We start from the raw sequence: 21,607 nt of genomic DNA, 5'->3' as shown, positions 1-21,607 counted from the left end.
GTTTCTTATCATGATGGCTTTTTTATTTGCTGAAATTCCAGAAACAATGTATTCATCACTGCTGCTGCTGCTAAGTCGCTTCAGTCGTGTCCGACTCTGTGCAACCCCATAGACGGCAGTTCCCCAGGCTCCCCCATCCCTGGGATTCTCCAGGCAAGAACACTGGAGTGGGTTGCCATTTCCTTCTCCAATGCATGAAAGTGAAAAGTGAAAGTGAATCATTCAGTCCTGTCCGACTCTTAGCGACTCCATGGACTGCAGCCTACCAGGCTCCTCCATCCATGGAGTTTTCCAGGCAAGAGTACTGCAGTGGGGTGCCATTGCCTTCTCCGATATTCATCACATATTCTAATATTTGCTCACATTTTATACCACTGACTATGACTAGCAAGAAATAATTTGTGGAAAAAATAGACTATCTTTCCTTGATTTTGTAAGCTACCTAATTTATGAGTTTTCCCTCAATATATATATTATTTTTCATTAATTTGCTCTTAATTGTTACTTTAAATGCAACAGAAATTATTTCAACAAAATGAAAACTGCTTAGTATGTTTAATTTGAATTATACATTTTTTTAAATTTTATTTTAAATTTTTTTTTAAAATTTAAATCAGATATTTATCTGTTACTCATTGCAATCATCATCTGGATATATTTCATTTCATTTTATTTTGATTTAAATTTTCTAACGCATGCATCCTACTGGTCAGCTTCCTACACCACAACCAGAAAAAGCATAATCTATGATAACAAACTGCTAGGCACTTGATATATCTATTTTTTTCAGTCACAATCAGTGGAGTGTAAAATCACACAATCAGAATAAGGCTGCAGGGTGACACGGAAGATTTGAAAGAGATTAAGTTTCTCTAATTTATGATGAGAGGGGATTCCAAACGGCCAGCCTAGCTGGCCAAGAACTTCCCTCTAGAACACAATTTGCTCATAATTACTCTGCTACTAATAGAATCTGCCTGTGATGCTGGAGACCTATGTTCAATCCTGGGTCAGGAAGAAACCCTGGAGAAGGGAATGGCTACCCACTCCAGTATCTTGCTTGGAAAATCGCATGGACAGAAGAGCCTGGTGAGCTAAAATCCATGGGGTCTCAAAGAGTTGGACACAACTGAGCAAATAACACTTTCACTTTTCACTCTGCAGCTAGCAGAATCAAAATACATTTTTCTCTTATTTTTCTTCTTTTTGGTGAACTGGAAATGGATGGGTAACCCAAGGGGAAAGTAATTGATTGATGTAATTTTATAGTCCAAGTGTTTAATAAAGTTGAAGATTTGTGGTTCTCAACCCAGAAGCATAAGTCATTATCTAGGAACCTGTTAGAAATATACATTATCAAGCTCTACTGCAGACCTACTAAGTCAAAATTTCTGGAGGGCGGGGCCTGGACTCTTTGTTTTAACAAAGTGTCCAGGTGACTCATTTTGCACCTTCAGTATGAAAACTATTGTTGTGAAGCAGAGGTTTGCAAACTGTGGTTCTTTGGCTAGTGACAGTCTTGTCAGAGAATTTCTTAGAAATTGCAGTTTGCAAACTCCACCCATATGTGACAAACCAGAAACTCTGGGGTAGGACCAGCAACTTGTGTTTTAATAACTCCTCCATGGAATTCTGGTGCATGTCAAATTCTGGTGACAGGGAAGCCTGGCATGCTACAGTCCATGTGGTCTCAAAAAGTCAGACATGATTTAGTGACTTACAACAACAACGGGCCCCTTCCCAGAGATTATGAGTCATCACTTTTTATGGTGTGGCCAGGAAATCTGTATTTTAATTAGTTTTTCAAGTGATGCTCATATAGCTTGTTGATATATATCTATGACTGCAACCGTGAAATTAAAAGATGCTTGCTCCTTGGAAGAAAAGCTATGACCAACCTAGACAGCATTTTAAAAAGCACAGACATTACTTTGCCGACAAAGGTCTGTCCAGTCAAAGCTATGGTTCTTCCAATAGTCATGTATGAATATGAGAGTTGGACCATAAAAAAAGCTGAGCGCCAAAGAATTGATGCTTTTGAACTGTGGTGGTGGAGAAAACTTTTGAGGGTCCCTTGGGCTGCAAGGAGATGAAACCAGTCAATCCTAAAGGAAATCAGTCCTGAATATTCATTGAAAGTACTGATACTGAAGCTCCAATACCTTGGGCATCTGATGTGAAGAACTAACTCATTTGAAAAGACCCCGATGCTGGGAAAGATTGAAGGCAGGAGGAAAAGGGAATAACAGAGGATGAGATGCTTGGATGGTATCACTGACTTAATGGACATGAGTTTGAGCAGGCTCTGGAAGTTGGTGATGGACAGGGAAGCCTGGCATGCTGCAGTCCATGGGGTTGCCAAGAGTTGGACACGACTGAGCAACTTGACTTTCACTTTCACTTAGACAGATCCTATGTTGTCAATGTTTCAGAACAGAGTAAACTTCTCTACAAGAAAAGAAAAAGATTACTTAGGTAGTGTTTATTTTTCAAAAGTTTTCAGGTGTCTGAATTAGATTAATTACCCACTTCTCATTTTTCCAAATTCAGTCCTTCCAGCCCAGAAGAGATAAACCCCTGCTAGCACATTAGCATTCTGGATGCTGGGAATAATGCTTTAGATGTAGTTTTTAACCTCATTCATGACACCAGGAACACAATCATAGCATTATGAGTACACTAGTTTCAGTGCCTCCGGGAGAAAATACAATTTCTGCCTCATCAGGTTTTATTGATAAAACACAGATGTAGTTATATTATTCATATGACTTTCTGAATTTGTTTTTGTGTTTTCCAACTTTTTTTAACATAATCTTTGCCTTCTTATGGGATAAGCAATCATCTGAGATATATTTAAATGAACACAGATTCAATTTTTTAAACTTATTTTCAGCATGTGATGGAAAAATAGAAAAAAACAACAGCAACAAAATGTAGTTCTTGAAGTATATTTGAGGACTCTTCTCTACAGTAACAAATGGATCATCAACTAGAGTGTGTCATTGACCCATGCCATGTTAATCATATAAGTTAGGCTTTAAAAATACAATCCCTGCAAGATGACTTCAGTAAAAACCTTAGGAGTTCTGTTTATACAAACAGAACAGAAGCGTCTGTCAATAATTAAAAAATTCTTAGCCATTAAAAATCAAATAAAAGCAATGTAGACATAAGCTGATTGTTATTGAATATTGAAATATAAATCCAATGCAAATGTCTTCTTTCCTTCATTGAGCAATTCCATATAGAAGTTGCCATATTCCATATACAAATTTTTTGGAAGAGGATCAACTTTGTAACCTGACATCAGAAAGATATGTTTAATATGAGCACTGGAATACATCCTATTAATTAACTGCATGTTTACCAACTGTATGATGACTTTAGGTTAAAAGATTTATTTCTATTTATTTGTTCTCAAACACCTCATTGACCATAGTTATTGAGAAGGAAAATGACATGTCAGAAATACCAGAGTGGAAGCTCCTATACAGAGCAGACAGGTTGGGATTAATTAATTTACTTGTAAATAGTCATTTTAGGTGCAACGTAATTCTCTGGCAGCAACAAGTATACACTTTTCATGCCCATATGATATCCATGTGGCTAAAATTTTTGACAGAATCTAAATTCATGCTTCAAAATAATCTTTAAAGTCATGCTTCTTTATTCTGATGAAGTCCTTAAGATAATTTAATCAATATCCATCACTTAATAGAAATGATTATTGTAAAGAATTCCAGAGAAATCAAGCCATTTATCCAATTCCATTGTCCATGTTGTCTAAGGTAGGACAAGTCAGTGATACACTCACACTTATTTTTAGCCCAATGGCTTTTAAAGTCTTTTTCTTAGAATATATTTCTAGATATTAATATTTCTCAAATCACTTTGCCGTGAATCATCAATCACCCCATTTTTCTTACTCCTAGGTATTTACTAGATATATTTAGTAAAATTTATTTTGCTCTAAATTTTCTGTGAGTGAAAAGATTCATGCTTGCAAAGAAGCATTGTCAATATAAACTATATTTACATATTTCAGTAGAGATGTAAGGTATTTCAGTGTCTCCCAAATAATTTAGCTGGGTGGGTACTTGTGCTCTAGAGGTTAACTCAATGTCATCCCACTGAACCTCTCAGAATGCCTATTAAAACTACTGCATTTGACTTAGGTTTAATCATGCAGACAAAAATAAGTGAGCTTGAATATTTTGAACAATTCTGCCAGTTTAACTTATTTATATTTCTTGGCATTAATTTATTTACTCTATCAATTTGATAAATATTAATTGAGTAGCTACTATATGTCAGACATTTGTTCTATCCTCAAAGAATGTAGCAACAAATATAATATTCTCCCCACAAAAAATACTGTGTTGTGGAGATGATTGTGAGGCAAGAGCAGAGATAGAAAGTCAATTAGGTAGTAAAAACCATAATCTATTCATATACAATATCATTGTTCAAAAGAAAATTTTCATTTGCATGTCCTGGATGAGGTTGGGCACCTTTTCAAATGTTTCTAGGTACAGTGAATATAACTTCTGGTTTTCCTAGGATAGTCCTTGTTTATACATGTTATGTTGTATGGCTTAGCATTTGGCTCTGATCTTTTTTTAGATAATATCATTTATTAATGAATTAAAGTAAGCTTGGATGGATTTTGAGACCTACATTTTGTAGGTCAATTTTTTGCCATGTTTTTGCTTAATAGTGTATGAGATATATGTCTCAAAAACAGAGTTCTCTCAATTTGGTTATATTGAATAACAACCAGTTACATACATTTTTCTTTTTCTATATCTTTCCAGTTGCAATGTAATCAACATCTCCCTTGCAAAAGCATTATGTGTAAAATGTATTTGAGAAATAAAGACTGTATTTTTGCCTGATAGCTTATGTTAAAACTATGAACAATATCCTTTCCTTAGTGGTTTGGTGACTTATCATATGTTGCAGACCATATGAAAGTACTTTTTTGGAGGCAAGAGTTTGGTCAAAAATGATTAATTGTCAGTAGTTTTGTAAATTTTAGATCACATACAAGTATTTACATATATTATTAATGAATCACATTTTTGAAAGTGAAAGTGAAAGTTACTCAATCATGTCCGACTCTTTGTGACCTCATGGACTGTACAGTCCATGGAATTCTCCAGGCCAGAATACTGGCGTGGGTAGCCGTTCCCTTCTCCAGTGGATCTTCCTTATCCAGAAATCGAACTGGGGTCTCCTGCTTGCAGGTGGATTCTTTACCGTTGAGCCACCAGGTAAGCCATATTATTAATGAATCACACTTTTAGAGCTTATTAAAAATAGTTATCTTGGAATTAATAACCTAGAAAATAAAATATATGTCTAATAAAAAGTCAATTACCAAATTTCCATTTTATAAGAAAGATGATGAAAGTTTAAGAGGCATAAAATGTTTGTCAACATTAACTTTCCAATAGTGATATTACAATGATGCCACTGGCTATATAGAAAACCAGCATCTACTCAAAATCTTCAGCATCTACCTAAATACTAGCACTTATTTTTCAAAGTCTGAGAACAAAAATGACAAATCATCACACATATCAGCCAAACTTCTATTCACATACTCATCTGTGACTCATGACCAATAGATCAAATTACTAGTTTTATAAATCAGTGTTACTCATTTCCAAGTCCAGATTTTGTTGTGCATGTAAATAATTAATACCTTCCTTTAAAGTAAGTTAGATATAACATATATTTGGGAAACAGAGTGAGAAGTCCTGGTAAAAGCCTATCTTTAATTCTGGAACAGAAGCGATTAAAGATTTTGGAAACATTTAAATGCTGTTGGTGAGATAGGACTTCCAAAATAGTGGAGTTAGGTCCTCCATGAATCTGCTACTTAAAAACAATGAAATATTCCCATAACATTATACTATCTTTCTTCTCCTGAGGAGGAAAAATGTATCTGGAGCAGCGTGTGGCAATTAACAAGTATTAAAATGACCTAAGGAGCTTCTCGGGTGGCAGTCATGGTAAAAACTCACCTGTCAATGCAGGAGATGTAAGAGATGCGGGTTCGATCTCTGGGTTGGGAAGATCCTCTGGAGGAGGGCATGGCAACCCACTCCAGTATTCATGACTGGGGAATCCCATGAACAGAAGAGCCTGGTGGGCTACAGGCCATAGAGCCACTTACAGTTGGACATGACTGTAGTGACTTAGCATGCATGCAAAATGACCTAAATTGTTATTATACTTACTTATTATTATTATTATTGTCCTAATTTTCCTTAAGAAAAGTCTATTACAAGTGTACAACTTATTTTGACTCATGGACTATTTAAAAATCTATGAAGTCATCATTACTATGATTCCTGTGTTACAGACAAGGAAACAGAGTCATGGGTAGTTTACACAATTAAGAAAATTAATGTCATGCAGGTAGCAGGCAGCTGAGTTGGATTTTACACCCAGCATATACAATGCTAAGTAAATACATTAAAATTTTATGTATACAAAGATCTCCAGAATTAAAAAAATAGAATAAATAACTTAAAATATTAATAACAATGAAATATGCATGGTGGGGCTATGAATGTATATTTTTACTTATTCCCAGTTTTCTCTACAATTTGAATTGTATTTAATAACCAAATGCTAATTTTATTCTGAAAACACATATTTCTAAATGTGGCATATACCAAATGAAAATCTCATCTTCAGTAGGATCTAGGGAAGATTATCCCAGTTATAATCATCCTGGTACTATTTCCTGTAGAAAACATTATTAAAATGTGAATCTGCCCCATTCAAATTATTGAAGAGAAAGCTGGTCAGTGTTCAAAGGGGTAAAATAATTTTATAGCGATAAGGAAAAATTGCTGTCAGAATCATTTATATATTTGTCTTGATCTTGAAAGAAAAATAGGGGAACAAAGAAACAGGTGACAATGTTTTATGAAACCTGAAATCAGGAACTTATCACCTATACCAAATGGTGTCCTCCATCTCTAACTAAATTATAGACCTCAAATACCCCCAGCTAGAAATACTCATGGTAATTCAGCACTGAAACTTTCAAAGGAGAACTAAATCGAAAACTTCAATTGAGTAAAATCTGCTAAGGACATCTGGTTCCTAAAAGCCGGGATTTTATAATCAGAATATTCATGGGCAATGTCAGAGTCCAATGCAGGTGCGTCTGCCAAGGAGAGTGTCACTGTGCACAGGAAGTGTACGGAGAGCTGCACACACAGACGCGCTTTAGATGTTTCATTTGCATCACTGCTTTTAGAGTATTCTGAATTAGTGTTTGCTTTATCACATTTGAGATCTGCACTTTTTCTGGGAGTAAATCTCCTGGGGTCGATATCCCTTGGTCTTTGTCTATTCTGCTTATTTCATTCAAAGACCATTTATTCCATAAATGCTCATTGAATATTTGCTGCATATGAAGTGGAGAAAAAGAGAAAACAATCGTTAGTCATATTTGCAGAGCAGAAATAGAGACACAGACACAGAGAACAAAGACATGGGCACCAAGGGGGAAAAGAGGGAGCTGGTATGAATTGGGATACTGAGACTGATAAATATACACTCCTGCTGCTGCTGCTGCTAAGTCGTTTCAGTCGTGTCCGACTCTGTGCGACTCCATAGACAGCAGCCCACCAGGCTTCCCCTTCCCTGGGATTCTCCAGGCAAGAACACTGGAGTGGGTTGCCATTTCCTTCTCCAATGCATGAAAGTGAAAAGTGAAAGTGAAGTCGCTCAGTCATGTCCGACCCTTAGCGACCCCATGGACTGCAGCCTACCAGGCCCCTCTGTCCATGGGATTTACACTACTATGTATAAAATAGATAACTAATGAAAACCTACTACATAGCACAGGAAAATCTACGTAATGCTCTGTGGTGACCTAGATGGGAAGAAAATCCAAGAGAGAGGGGATATATGTATATTTATGGCTAATTCACTTTGCTGTACAGCAGAAAATAACACATTGTAAAGCAACTACATTCCAATAAAAAAGTTTAAGTGTGAGACAGACAAATATTTAGAAGTGGTTATAGTAGCAATAGTAGATGAAATGGAGCACAGAGAGCTATAAAAACATAAAGCAGACCATATAACCTAGGCTTTGGACAGGTCTCTGGATTTTCCTGGGGAGGGTGTCAGGGTGGCTGCCTTGAGAGGATGTCACCTGAATTAAGCTTGTTGGAAGGCTGAAAGTCAGCCAGCTGAGAGGAGGAAGGGTCATATGGGGCAAAGTTTATCAGACAAAGGGAACAGGGTGTTTATTTCTAAACAATGGAGTTCCAAAGTGGAAGGGACAGGATTCCTGATGTTTGCTAAAGTGTTATAACGCATTGGCACACACCATTTTCCATCCCCGGGAAAGGAAAGCATCAGGGCAAGATTTACTATTGGAGCTGTCAGTTTATCAGGCTGGAGCAGGTGTCAGGAACAGCAAGAAATCAAGTCCAAAAGGAATAAAATCAGAAATAGAGAGATGAGTAAAAGTGGTAAGTAATGGCCGTGGCAAAAGGCCACCCGAGACTGCACAACAAAACTCCAGCACGAAAATGAATTCCAGACCTTGTATTAGAGAGAGGGTTGTAAAAAGCTCAAGAGCAATTAAAGATTCCTGCAGGTTGAGCACTGTCTCAGTATTGATATAAAAATAGCAATTGATGTCCAAAAACAGTAATCTCTGATACTAAGTGCAAAATCTACACATTCTAGAAAATAATATTTAATATAGTAAAAAATATCCAAGACAATATATTGTTTATCTTACACATGATCATAGGAAAGATAAGAGATCTTTTTGCAAGTCTTGTTTGGGAAAAATAATCATGTGACTTTTGTCAAATAATGTTTTATCTAGAGATAGTTTGAACTTCTGTCACTTGAACTTTCATCAGTTTATAATATAGAAGCTTCTATCTACCTTTTATACACTCTATTTTCTATAAGGCCTTTGGGAAAAAAGGAAATTTATTTTAATATGTTCATTATGAAACTAACCAATCAGTGTCATTAAAAACGTTTACTTCTCTTATTGTGAAAGTAATACCTACTCATTGTAAAAACTGCAAAAAAGCATATAAAATTAATATCAGTCATAATTCTATCAATTTAAAAATTATAATCACAGTTAATATTACAGTATATGTCCTTTTAGTATTTTTCCTATGCAATCAATGGAAAATGACATATATAGCATAATTGAAACTAAAATGTACATTTGCTTTTTTTGTTTGAATCTATCATAAAGGTTTTTCTAATTCATTAAAATAGTACTCAAAAACATATTTAACACAAATCACTGCATAGTGATTCATCTTGTGATCTCACTATAAATTACTTAAAAATTCTCCAAATATTATATATATATTGTAGTGGAAGAAATAGATGCAAACAAAATATAATTTTAAAGACTTTTTAAAAATACAAATATGCATATGCATATCTGATATTTATTTCAGGATCAGTTCTTAAAAGTGGAAATATTGGGTTAAAGGATATAAATATTTTAAAGTGGGAAATAATCAGAATTTGCCTAAATAAACCACATGATCTACTGGAATTTATGATTACACAAGCCAGAGGGATACAATTCCAAAAAGCTTAAAAGATAAAAGGAGTTGACTAAATAACCTTAGCTAAATTAATTGTATGTTTTGGAAAGCGATCATAGGAATTCACAAATTCTAGTTTTCTTCCTACCCTGAAATTTTACTGGAGATACGAAGCAAAAGTAATTCAAAATATTTCACGTTTTTTTGATATGTGTTTTGATTTGTTATGCTTCAAATGCCTAAATTTCTTAAAAAGGAACTAGAATTTGATAGAGTTCACCTTCTGGTATTCATTGATTTTGGATCTTGTGAACATTAGAAGGAATCAGTCCACTTCAGTTCAGTCGCTCAGTCATGTCTGACTCTTTGCCGACCCCATGAATTGCAGCATGCCAGGCCTCCCTGTCCATCACCAACTCCCGGAGTTCACTCACACTCACGTCCATCGAGTCAGTGATGCCATCCAGCCATCTCATCCTCTGTCGTCCCCTTCTCCTCCTGCCCCCAATCCCTCCCAGCATCAGAGTCTTTTCCAATGAGTCAACCCTTCGCATGAGGTGGCCAAAGTACTGGAGTTTCAGCTTTAGCATCATTCCTTCCAAAGAACACCCAGGACTGATCTCCTTTAGAATGGACTGGTTGGATGTTCTTGCAGTCCAAGGGATTCTCAAGAGTCTTCTCCAAAACCACAGTTCAAAAGCATAAATTCTTCAGCGCTCAGCCTTCTTCACAGTCCAACTCTCACATCCATACATGACCACAGGAAAAACCATAGCCTTGACTAGATGGACCTTTGTTAGCACAGTAATGTCTCTGCTTTTGAATATGCTATCTAGGTTGGTCATAACTTTCTTTCCAAGGAGTAAGCGTCTTAGATGGACCTATACGTGGTCAGGTCATCTGATGCTTGGGTGTATGTGGAAGGCACATTTGAAATATTTGTGATCCCATCTGAGACACCTTAAAGTCATAAATGCTAAATATTTTTAGAAACTGACATTGGTCAGTAAATATTTTGCATAAGTGATAAACTTTAATATTTCACTATTATGGTTAAATGGTTAGATTCCATTTATACATTAAATACATTTGGTGTGTTGGCTTAAAAAATAATAAAACTAAGAAAAAGCAGCAATTACTTTAGTTCAAGAATCCATGCTTTGAATTTTACTTGCCTCTTTTTATTTTTTTCACTTAGTCCTCACTACAATACTATAGAACCCTTTTTCTTATTATTTGTTTACATATGAATATACAGAAGCTTAATGTATTGTTGTCAGCAGAATATTTGTGAATAGAATATTTACGTCAGTCACAAAAGACATTCATGGAAGAGCTACGACTTACCAGACATTATGTAACATGCTGTGGATAAATAATGAGTCCATACAAGGCTCAAAGCCTTGTTCTGGAGACAGAAATACAAAGAGTTATTTTTAAGTGCAGACACAAATGGCTCCACAGGAAGCCAAAAAATGCTTCTGTGGAATATGATGGAAGATTTAAATCGCTGTACATTAGTAAAATTTAGCCAGATTAAGCTGATTTGAATGGATGAAAGCCCTTGCCTCTATGACTCACTGTGCAGCTTCTGAGGAAGTTGGTCACTTTTGTCTTGGTGTATTTGGAACCCAATCTGTGTGCAGCATTGTGCTGGTATATGCCAAGGTATATTTGTAGCTGACAACAGTCCTGATGGTAGGGGGTATTTGCCCCATTTTACAGATACAGAAATGGCATCTCAAAGAAATCAATAATTACCTAACTTCACTTAACTCTGCCTGGAATTCAAACTCATAGTGGTCAGCTCTTGAAGGCCATATAATTAACAGTGTAGGAAGCTGCCTGAAGCACATAAAATACGAGGCATCTGTATAGTTACCACCTGCTAAAGAATGAGTGTTTGTTTTCACCCTCCAAATTCATATGCTGAAACCCAACCCCCAAGGTGACGGGGTTTGGAGGTGGGGGGTTTGGGAGATGATTGGTCATGAGGATGGAGTGCTCATGAATGGGATTAGAACCCTTATAAAAGGACTCATGAGGGCTCCCTTGCCCATCTGCCAAGTAATGACTCAGGGATAATATGGACATCTATGAACCAAGAAGAGGGCCGTCACTAGACACAAAATCTGCTGGCACCTTGGCCTTGTACTTCACAGCCTCTGGAACTGGAGCAAAAATTTTCTGTTGTTTATAGTCTTCCCAGTTTCATGTTTTGTTTTGGCAGCCTGAGTTGACTAAGACACTCACTGAAGAAATATTAGCAAGCAATTGCCATAGTATGTATATGACATAAGCTGGAAGCTATCAGCCTCTGTTAATACAATGCTTGACCTGTTGTTTGCGCCTCTTAATGAATGAAACACAAGAATGAAAATCAGAAGAGGTCGGGAAAGGAAGTGTGTGGTGTGTGTGTATAACCGGGGTTTTGCGGTATTGGGGCTATGCTAGGGAAAGATTACTTGCAAGACTGTCACTTCATAAGTAGGTAGTATAGTCAGTCAGAGAGTCAGTTCAATCACTTAGTCATGTCTGACTCTTTGCGTCCCCATGGGCTGTAGCATGCACGGCTTCCCTGTCCATCACCAACTCCCAGAGCTTGCTCAAACTCATGTCCATCAAGTTAGTGATGCCATCCACCATCTCCTCCTCTGTTGTCCTCTTCTCTTCCTGCCTTCAATCTTTCACAGCATCAGGGTCTTTTCTAATGAGTCAGTTCTTCACATCAGGTGGCCAGGGTACTGGAGTTTCAGCTTTAGCATCAGTTCTTCCAATGAATATTCAGGACTGATTTACTTTACAATGGACTGGGTAGATTGTAGTCCAACAGAGTCTCAAGAGTCTTCTCCAACACCACACTTCAAAAGCATCAATTCTTTGGCCCTTAGCTTTCTGTATAGTCCAACTTTCACATCCATACATGACTACTGGAAAAACCATAGCTTTGACTGGATGGACCTTTGTCGGGCAAGTTATGTCTCTGCTTTTTAATATGCTGTAAAGGTTGGTCATAACTTTTCTTCCAAGGAGGAAGTGTCTTTTAATTTCTTGGCTGCAGTCATGATCTGCAGTGATTTTTGGAGCCCAAGAAAATAAAATCTCTCACTGTTTCCATTGTTTCCCCATCTATTTGCCATGAAGGGATGGGACCAGATGCCATGATCTTTGTTTTTTGGATGTTGAGTTTTAAGCCAACTTTTTCACTCTCCTCTTTCACTTTCATCGAGAGGCTCCACAGTTCTCCTTCCCTTTCTGCCATAAGGGTGGTGTCATCTGCATATCTGAGGTTATTGATATTTCTCCCGGCAATCTTGATTCCAGCTTATGCTTCATCCAGCCCGGCATTTTGCATGGTATACTCTGCACATAAGTTAAATAACCAGGGTGATGATATACAGCCTTGACATACTCCTTTCCCGACTTGGAACCAGTCTGTTGTTCCATATCCGGTTTTAACTGTTGCTTCTTGACCTGCATACAGATTTTTCAGGAGGCAGTAAGGCAGTCTGGTATTCCCATCTCTTGAAGAATCTTCCACAGTTTGTTGTGATCTATATAGTCAAAGGCTTTGGCGTCATCAGTAAAGCAGAAGTAGATGTTTTTCTGGAATTCTGTTGCTTTTTCTATGATCCAACAGATGTTGGCAATTTGATAGGTAGTATGGGGGAATGACGGAGAAGGCAATGGCACCCCACTCCAGTACTCTTGCCTGGAAAATCCCATGGATGGAGGAGCCTGGTAGGCTACAGTCCATGGGGTCGCTAAGAGTCGGACATGACTAAGCGACTTCACTTTCACTTTTCACTTTCATGCATTGGAGAAGGAAATGGCAACCCACTCCAGTATTCTTGCCTGGAGAATCCCAGGGACAGAGGAGCCTGTTGGGCTGCCGTCTATGGGGTTGCACAGATTCGGACACGACTGATGCGACTTAGCAGCAGCAACAGCAGCATGGGAGTACGAGAGCAATGTAAAAATTTTCAGTCAGAATCTGTAAGGCTAACCTGTTGTTATCTTCTTCTAACTAAAACTCATTTTCTTTTTTTCAAGACAATGGTGTTCCTTGTTCCTAAAAACAAGACTGGGAGCTGACTGTGGCTCAGATCATGAACTCCTTATTGCTAAAATCAGACTTAAATTGAAGAGTAGGGAAAATGACTAGACCATTCAGGTATGTCCTAAATCAAATCCCTTATGATTATACAGTAGGAGTGACAAATAGATTCAAGGGATTAGATCTGATAGACAGAGTGCCCGAAGAACTGTGGATAGAGGTTCAAGACATTGTACAGGAGGAAGTGATTAAGACCATCCCCAGGAAAAAAAAAATGCAAAAAGGCAAAATGGTTGTCTGAGGAGGCCTTACAAATAGCCCTGAAAAGAAGAGAAGCAAAAGGCAAAGGAGAAAAGGAAAGATATACCCCTTTGAATGCAGAGTTCCAAAAAATAGCAAGGAGAGATAAGAAAGCCTTCCTCAGTGATCAGTGCAAAGAAATAGAGGAAAACAATAGAATGGGAAAAACTAGAGATCTCTTCAAGGATATTAGAGATACCAAGGGAACAGTTCATGCAAAGATGGGCACAAGAAAGGACAGAAATGGTATGGACCTAACAGAAGCAGAAGATATTAAGAAGAGGTGCTAAGAATACACAGAAGAACTATACAAAAAAGATCTTCATGACCCAGATAATCACGATGCTGTGATAACTCACCTAGAGCCGGACATCCTGGAATGTGAAGTCAAGTGGGCCTTAGGAAGCATCACTATAAACAAAGCTAGTGGAGGTGATGGAATTCCAGCTGAGCTATTTCAAATCCTAAAATATGATGCTGTGAAAGTGCTGCACTCAATATGCCAGCAAATTTGGAAAACTCAGCAGTGGCCACAGGACTGGAAAAGGTCAGTTTTCAGTCCAATCCCAAAGAATGTTCAAACTACCTCACAATTGTACCTGTCTCACATGCTAATAAAGTAATGCTCAAAATTCTCCAAGCCAAGCTTCAACAGTACATGAACCATGAACTTCCACATGTTCAAGCTGGATTTAGAAAAGGCAAAGGAACCAGAGATCAAATTGCCAACATCTGTTGCATCATGGAAAAAGCAAGAGAGTTCCAGAAAAACATCTACTTCTGCTTCATTGACTATGCCAAAGCCTTTGACCATGTGGATTACAACAAACTGGAAAATTCAAGAGATGGCAATACCAGACCACCTGACCTGCCTCTTGAGAAATCTGTATGCAAATCAAGAAGCAACAGTTAGAACTGGACATGAAACAACAGACTGGTTCCAAATGGGGAAAGGAGTACATCAAGGCTGTAAATTGTCACCCTGCTTATTCAACTTATATGCAGAGTACATCATGAGAAATGCTGGACTGGATGAAGCACAAGTTGGAATCAAGATTGCCAGGAGAAATATCAGTAACCTCAGATAACCCTGTCATCTCAGATATGCAGATGATACCAAACTATGGCAGAAAGTGAAGGAGAACTAAAGAGCCTCTGGATGAATGTGAAAGAGGAGAGTTAAAGAAGTTTGCTTGAGGCTCAACATTCAGAAAACTATGATCATGGCATCTGGTCCCATCACTTCATAGCAAATAAATGGGGAGACAATGGAAACAGTGAAAGACTTTATTTTTTGGAGCTCCAAAATCACTGCAGATGGTGACTGCAGCCATGAAATTAGAAGACACTTCCTCCTTGGAAGAAAAGTTATGACCAACTTTGATAGCATGTTAAAAAGCAGAGAAGTTACTTTGCCAACAAAGGTCCATCCATTCAAAGCTATGTTTTTTCCAGTAGTCATGTATGGATGTGAGAGTTGGACTATAAAGAAACCTGAGGGGCAAAGAATTGATGCTTTTAATGTGTGGTGTTGGAGAAGATTCTTGAGAGTCCTTTGGACTGCAAGGCAATCCACCCAGTCCATCCTAAAGGAAATCAGTCCTGAATATTCATTGGAAGGACTGATGCTGAAGCTGAAACTCCAGTACTTTGGCCACCTGATGTGAAGAACTGACTCATTGGAAAATAATCTGATGTTGTGAAAGATTGAAGGCAGGAGGAGAAGAGGGTGATGGAGAAGAAGACAGTTGGATGGCATCACCGACTCAATGGACATGAGTTTGAGCAAGCTCTGGCAGTTGGTGATAGACAGGGAGGCCTGGCGTGCTGCGGTTCATGGGGTCACAAAGAGTCGGACACTACTGAACAACTGAACTAAACTGAGTGTTCCTTGGTTAAAATACCTTCTCACTTCAATATAGCTGGGAGCCATTTTTTCCTTCTTCTTACCTTTAAATTAAACAGGGTGCCTGGAGGGTTACCCATTGACAAGTAAGCAGTGGGAAGAAAGCTACGTGCTATAGATGTAGAACAAAATAGAAAGAATACAGCCATTGTTGACATCAGTGAATCACCATGCAAGCTCTAGGCTTTTTTGCTCTAATATTTATTTTTGTGGACAATACATAGATCCCTTACTTTTTAAAATCATTGTAGTAGGTTTTTGTTTTTTTTTTCCTACTTGCTGCTGACTGGAATCCCACCTGAATTTGATTCAAATCAATGAAAGCAGAAGAGTTCAAGTTGGGAAAGATACTCAACTTGTCCCAAGAAACTGGAATCAGAATTGATGACAAGAGGAATGAATGGGCTAAGTAAGGTATTGAACAATTTACAAATGTGCCTCCAAAGTCTGTTTCAGTAATGGTCTTGGTCAACTTAGCAGTACCCCGAATCAGAATGGAACAGGTATGGGAACCTTGATTCAGGGGGATAAATATCAGCTGTAAACTGAGAAATAGACAAAGAAAGAAAACAAAGCTGAAGAGCTGGCCAGTCGAGTAGGATCCCAGGGAGCAATAACAGCTTCAAAGCTCGAGTGTGAGAACATTCTGGTGCAAGCTTCTGCAGCAAACTCCAGTCTCCCCTATGTCTCTTGTCCAAGATTCAGAGTTGCAAAAGACATCGTCCAATGTTCTTGGCCTGGACATGTGCCTCCATGCCCAACTATTGTTGTAGTTTCAAAGAGAGCATGGCATCTAGAGATTTTAAAGCGAGGTATTGAACATACCTCCAACCAAGATTAAATTCAATGTTGTCATTCCCCAAATGGAGGTTAGAGTAATAGCAGGAAGAATAAGGTAAATCCTGAAGGGTCAATAAAACAGCAAATGTCCAAGAAGTCCCCTGTCCCTGCCTCTGCAAGTTTGACCCCTTAATCATCCTTAAGTTCTATTGTTTTATATTAAAAAGTTGGAATCCATGTCCCAGTTCCTCTGATGACTCTGTGAGTGTCATAGGTCTGATAGAGGGAATGAAAAAGAAAGAATTAGTATTCTATACTTACAGCTGAGGAACTTGGCCCCTAGACTTAAATTCTGTTACAAATAATCCCCATGCCTCCATGCACACTGGCAGATATGACACAACACTTAAATCGCCATTGGCTATGGGCCTAATAAAAGCCGGGTAATAAAATCAAATTCTGCTGGGCTCCATTTTTACAAGCAATATCAAGTCTTGTGAACTTAAATGCCCACTGTCTATTTAGATAGTCATGGCTCAGAGCTGGTATTAAAAGTAGCTAGAAATGCTTGTTCTGAAGGGTTGAAATATATTGCAAATTACACTGGAGTATCCACTTAGTCCCAACTAATCCTATATTGCACTGACCTTTGCAAAATCAGTTCTATTTTCCTTGGCAGCTTCATTTCCACTCCTCTTTGTCTTATTCCCTTGAAGTTCCATTTTTATTGGAGTCAGAAATCGGTATGAAGTGGCTGCTAGGTTTCAGGTGGGCTTGTGTGACTGTGTGTGATAGGTTTTGCTTCTGGGTGACCACAACAAACCTATTTTTCATTCCATTTCCTTTGCAGCCTCATTTTCATTCCAGCACTCTGTATTCCTCAGACACCATCAAATACTTTTCCTTTGTAAGACAATGAATGTATTATCCCAGGCTGTGCTTTTTCTGGGGCTGAAAAGAGAGCTGGGGGTTTTGTTGTTTCCCTACACATTAAAAAGAAAATACTATATTCTAGACACCCAAACTTTTGTGTCAAGGAACAAAAAAACAACAACAAAATTAATCATAGGAGGGGGATAAAAGCTACATCTGGCACATTTTCACAGGGGTTTTGTTTCCAAATTCTTAAGTGGGAAGGATGATTTCTGAGTGAAATGCTAATGTGGAACCAAAGCCTTATCTGAAAGAAGATGGAGAATTTAGAAGAGAATTGCATTCACTTATACAGGGAAGTGGTTTTTGACCTTTAGAATTTAGCCAAAAGCTTGAATAACCTCACTTCTCAGTCTTTGTGTGCAGAGAAGTCACTAATCTCTGCACTACTTTAATAAAATTTTATCAAATATTTTGTGTGGAGTTTTGCTGAAGCATCACACAGACTGCAGACACCCAGCTGTGGCCTGTGGCATGGTCAAACACCAACTTGGCTTCAGATTTTTATGTGCAAGTTCAAAAGAGAATATATTTTACCAACCCCATATGTTCTCTCAAATTCAGACTTAACTCAGTATGGATGGATGGCAAAGTATAGCATTTGGCCAAGTTCCTACTTTGTTAGTACACCTCACTCTAATTTTGACTTCTAAATATGACATCCTGTCTACAGTTGAGGTTCCTTTACTTTTGTGCAGTCAGTAATCCTCTTGGGAACTTGAAAAATATATAGTCCCAGAAGGTACCTTCTGAAACAGAGCATTTATGGTAACATGAGAATCTGTATTTTTTTTACAGATCACTCTGAATGATTTTGAAGTAGACTGTCCTTGAACTACATTTTGAGAAACCACTGACTGTTTGAATCATGTTTGTAACACTAATTGGGAAAAGAATTTCATGGCTTCTTATTTGTGCTTTACAATGTATAAAGATTTGAAGACTTCTATTTTTTTCAATGATTTTTTTAAAACCATCGCATCTCTCCTTTTTAATTGTCCTTATATTTTTATCTTTTTAAACATTTAAGTGTTAAACTGTTTTTCTTACATGCTGAGGATTTTGATGGGGAAGAGTTACTTCTTTTATTGCTGTCACTATAAAGATAGCCTGGACACTCGAGGGTTAATCCTGCTGATTGACATGCTGGGTAGCCAGGATTTTGTGTTTCATGCCATCTAAGGGCCTCTGGAATAATTGGTTGTCCTATCTCATCAGCATCAATGGAGTAAGGAGGGAAACATAACATCTAGGCTGTGAGGGTGTTTGTTTTTTTTTTTTCCCCCTCTCCTTTCCTTGTCCTCTTCTTGATGATAAGGACACAGAGATAGTTAGAGGAGTGGATGGAGGAGGGGGGAATCAGGAGAGAGATTAAAAGAATATGATGAGAAAAGGATGTCTCCTTGTAGCCATTGCCATTCTATGCGGAGAAATCAGTTTTGATCTCAAATCCCGATCTCAGTTGCCTTGAGCAAGGACCTTAAACTCCTTGACACTAAATATTACTATTAATTAAATTGACTCCAAACATATCTATTGGTCCAGGGTCCTATACGAAATAAATAACATACTTGGAAAAGTTCAAGTGTGTTTGTGTTCAGCAGAATTACTTCAGGATAAATTCACATTTAGTAATTAACATTAATATTGAACAGCACTTTGGTTAGCAATTTTCTTCATAAGTGTTAATAATTTTACTAGTGTGATTTTCAAATGATAACCTCATGTAGCAATATATATTTCCAATTACAGGACAAAGGTAGTTTGGTAATTAGACTTCTTTGGTTTTCCACTTAATCAGGTGGCTCAAAACATGTGAAGAAACATTTAAAGTGAACTTTCTTGCTTCTTAGAGTGAACAGCCTGGCTCAGTTTCTCTTACCTCTTCTGTTTATATCAAAGAGATTAACAGATCTATATTTAATGATATTCTAAATATGAACAATACATTGCAATTTCTTACCTCCTCTATTACATTGTCCTTCACATAAATTCATCTTTGGCCATATAAATATATATAATTAAACATTCTAAAGGATCAATTCTTAAGAAATACATAACCCTGAGAAAGAGAAAAAAAGCCACTAGTTCACAGCTGAGAATCATCATGTTGCTGAGCCTCAAACTGTCTACTTTAGACTCAGCTTGAGTGTCATCATCTTTGGGATACTTCTCTGATGATCTTCCCTTTCCGCTATCTCAGCCAAGCCACCAGGTAGAATCAATAGCTTCTATTTTTGAGCATTCATGGGAAGCTTTCCAAACATCTGTCAGATCATTTATCATTATAGTTGGACATCAAGTACTAGAAAAAAATGCTCTGGATCTAAAGGTAATTTAGAAAAACACACTGCCCTCCATGAACTCTTCTTATCGGGGAGACTGATGAATAATTGTATCACAGGTAACAAGGAGTTTGTAGGAATGTATGAATTAGTAAATGAAATAATCTGGTGAAAGTTCCAAAATCAAATAATTTGCCCTGCATTTCTTAATAATAGAAAGTTAATATATATTTTCTGCTTCCTAGTTATCAGTTATCTTGTTACATGAGATAAACTAGTACCTTACAGAACATCATTTCAATTATTTCAACAACTGCAAAGTGAGGAAAATAATACCTGATACTTTAATCTTTGGGGGAAAATGGAGACCCAGAGGTATTACAGGTTTTCCATATTCACACAATGACATTTAACACAGATCTGCCTCATGATGGAGCCTTAGATGCTAAACAAGGCATGAACTCTAATGCAACCTAACACAGGTTCATTTGAATTTTTACAATGACAATTTTTATGAGAATACATAAGAAAATAATAGAATATATATTGACATCATTTGTTGTCATTACAGAAAGGAGATATGTGGTCTCTTAAGGAGTTAATTTCCTACAGATTAACCTTAATGTTCTCCCTTCTCAAATAAATCACATGGTATCGGTTAAAGAGAAAGTGAGAAGAAATATCTGTCAATGTACATTTTTGCTATCTACCCAAATGGGTATTTGCTAAATACCCATTTAAATGTGTATTTAAATATACATATATAATGATATATCAATAAATAAAATTTAAAAATAGAAAGAATAAAGGTAAACCCATAATACATTATTTCTTTGTAGATTTCTATGTAGTTTATATGGTCTACACGTTGAATGAACACAAAACTGTGTAATGTAACCAAAACCTTTTTTTTTTTAAGTAAGGGTTATCTATTTGTGTATGATAGAGGTTTCTTTTAATAACCTATCTCACTAAAGTTTTCTAATCTGAGCAAATTAGCCCCCATCCCTTGTTGCATATTTTTCTTTGCACTAAAAATCATAGAAGATCAAGAAAGCAGTTTATCTTTTGTTATTAATGAGGTCTTCTTTGTAAGACAACATCATTTCTGTTCTGGTCACTGCATTATTACAATAGTCAGCATATCAAGGTGCCATCTTATTTTAAAATTCCACATAGTTCAGAGAAAAAACAGAAAGTTCTGGTGTTTTGATGAGTGTGATACCACTTTTTCCTTTCAGTTTTATTGAGATATAATTGGCATACAGCACTGTATAATTTTAAGGTGTACAGCATAATGACTTGATATATGCACTGCAAAATGGTTATCACAGTTAAAGAATCCTTCTTTTTCTATGTGGAAGAAAGAAAGGAAGGAAGAATGGAATTAGTTGAGTAAGAAAGGAAAAATAGAGAAGAAAAAAATTAATGCTGGATTCTTTTACAGATGATCAAAAGCCAAAATTTCGATTTGAAAGGGTATGAGTTATCTATTGATGTGGTAAATTACCCCAAACTCAGTAGCCTAAAACAACAAATATTTATTTTCTCATTTAGTTTCTGAAGCTCTTAAATCTTCTAGGAGTTGTTTGGTTGGGTGGTTCTAGTATAGTGTCTCTCATGCGGTTGCCCTCAAAATGTCACTTAGGGTTGTAGTAGTATCTTAAAATGGCAGTCTCCATCGTCACTTTACCTGGGTTCAAATAACAGTTTAATATCACTAATTGTGTGAACCTGAAATATTTATTTTCTTGAGGTCTTAGGAATTACTAGATACTGT

General features: G+C 37.1%; 1 long non-coding RNA gene across 1 annotated transcript; it reads left to right on the top strand.

The window, feature by feature from the left end:
- Positions 1 to 5,154: 5,154 nt before the first annotated feature.
- LOC132342763 (uncharacterized) lies at positions 5,155 to 18,491 on the top strand. The gene is made up of 3 exons (XR_009491247.1): positions 5,155 to 5,273; positions 13,620 to 13,740; positions 18,341 to 18,491. It is a non-coding gene; the product is annotated as an uncharacterized lncRNA (long non-coding RNA).
- Positions 18,492 to 21,607: the final 3,116 nt, after the last annotated feature.

Source organism: Bos taurus, chromosome 18 (genome assembly GCF_002263795.3).
Source record: "Bos taurus isolate L1 Dominette 01449 registration number 42190680 breed Hereford chromosome 18, ARS-UCD2.0, whole genome shotgun sequence".
Taxonomy (NCBI): Eukaryota; Metazoa; Chordata; class Mammalia; order Artiodactyla; family Bovidae; genus Bos; species Bos taurus.
The sequence above is the reverse complement of the archived record's forward strand: the minus strand, read 5'-3'. Positions and strand labels throughout refer to the sequence as shown.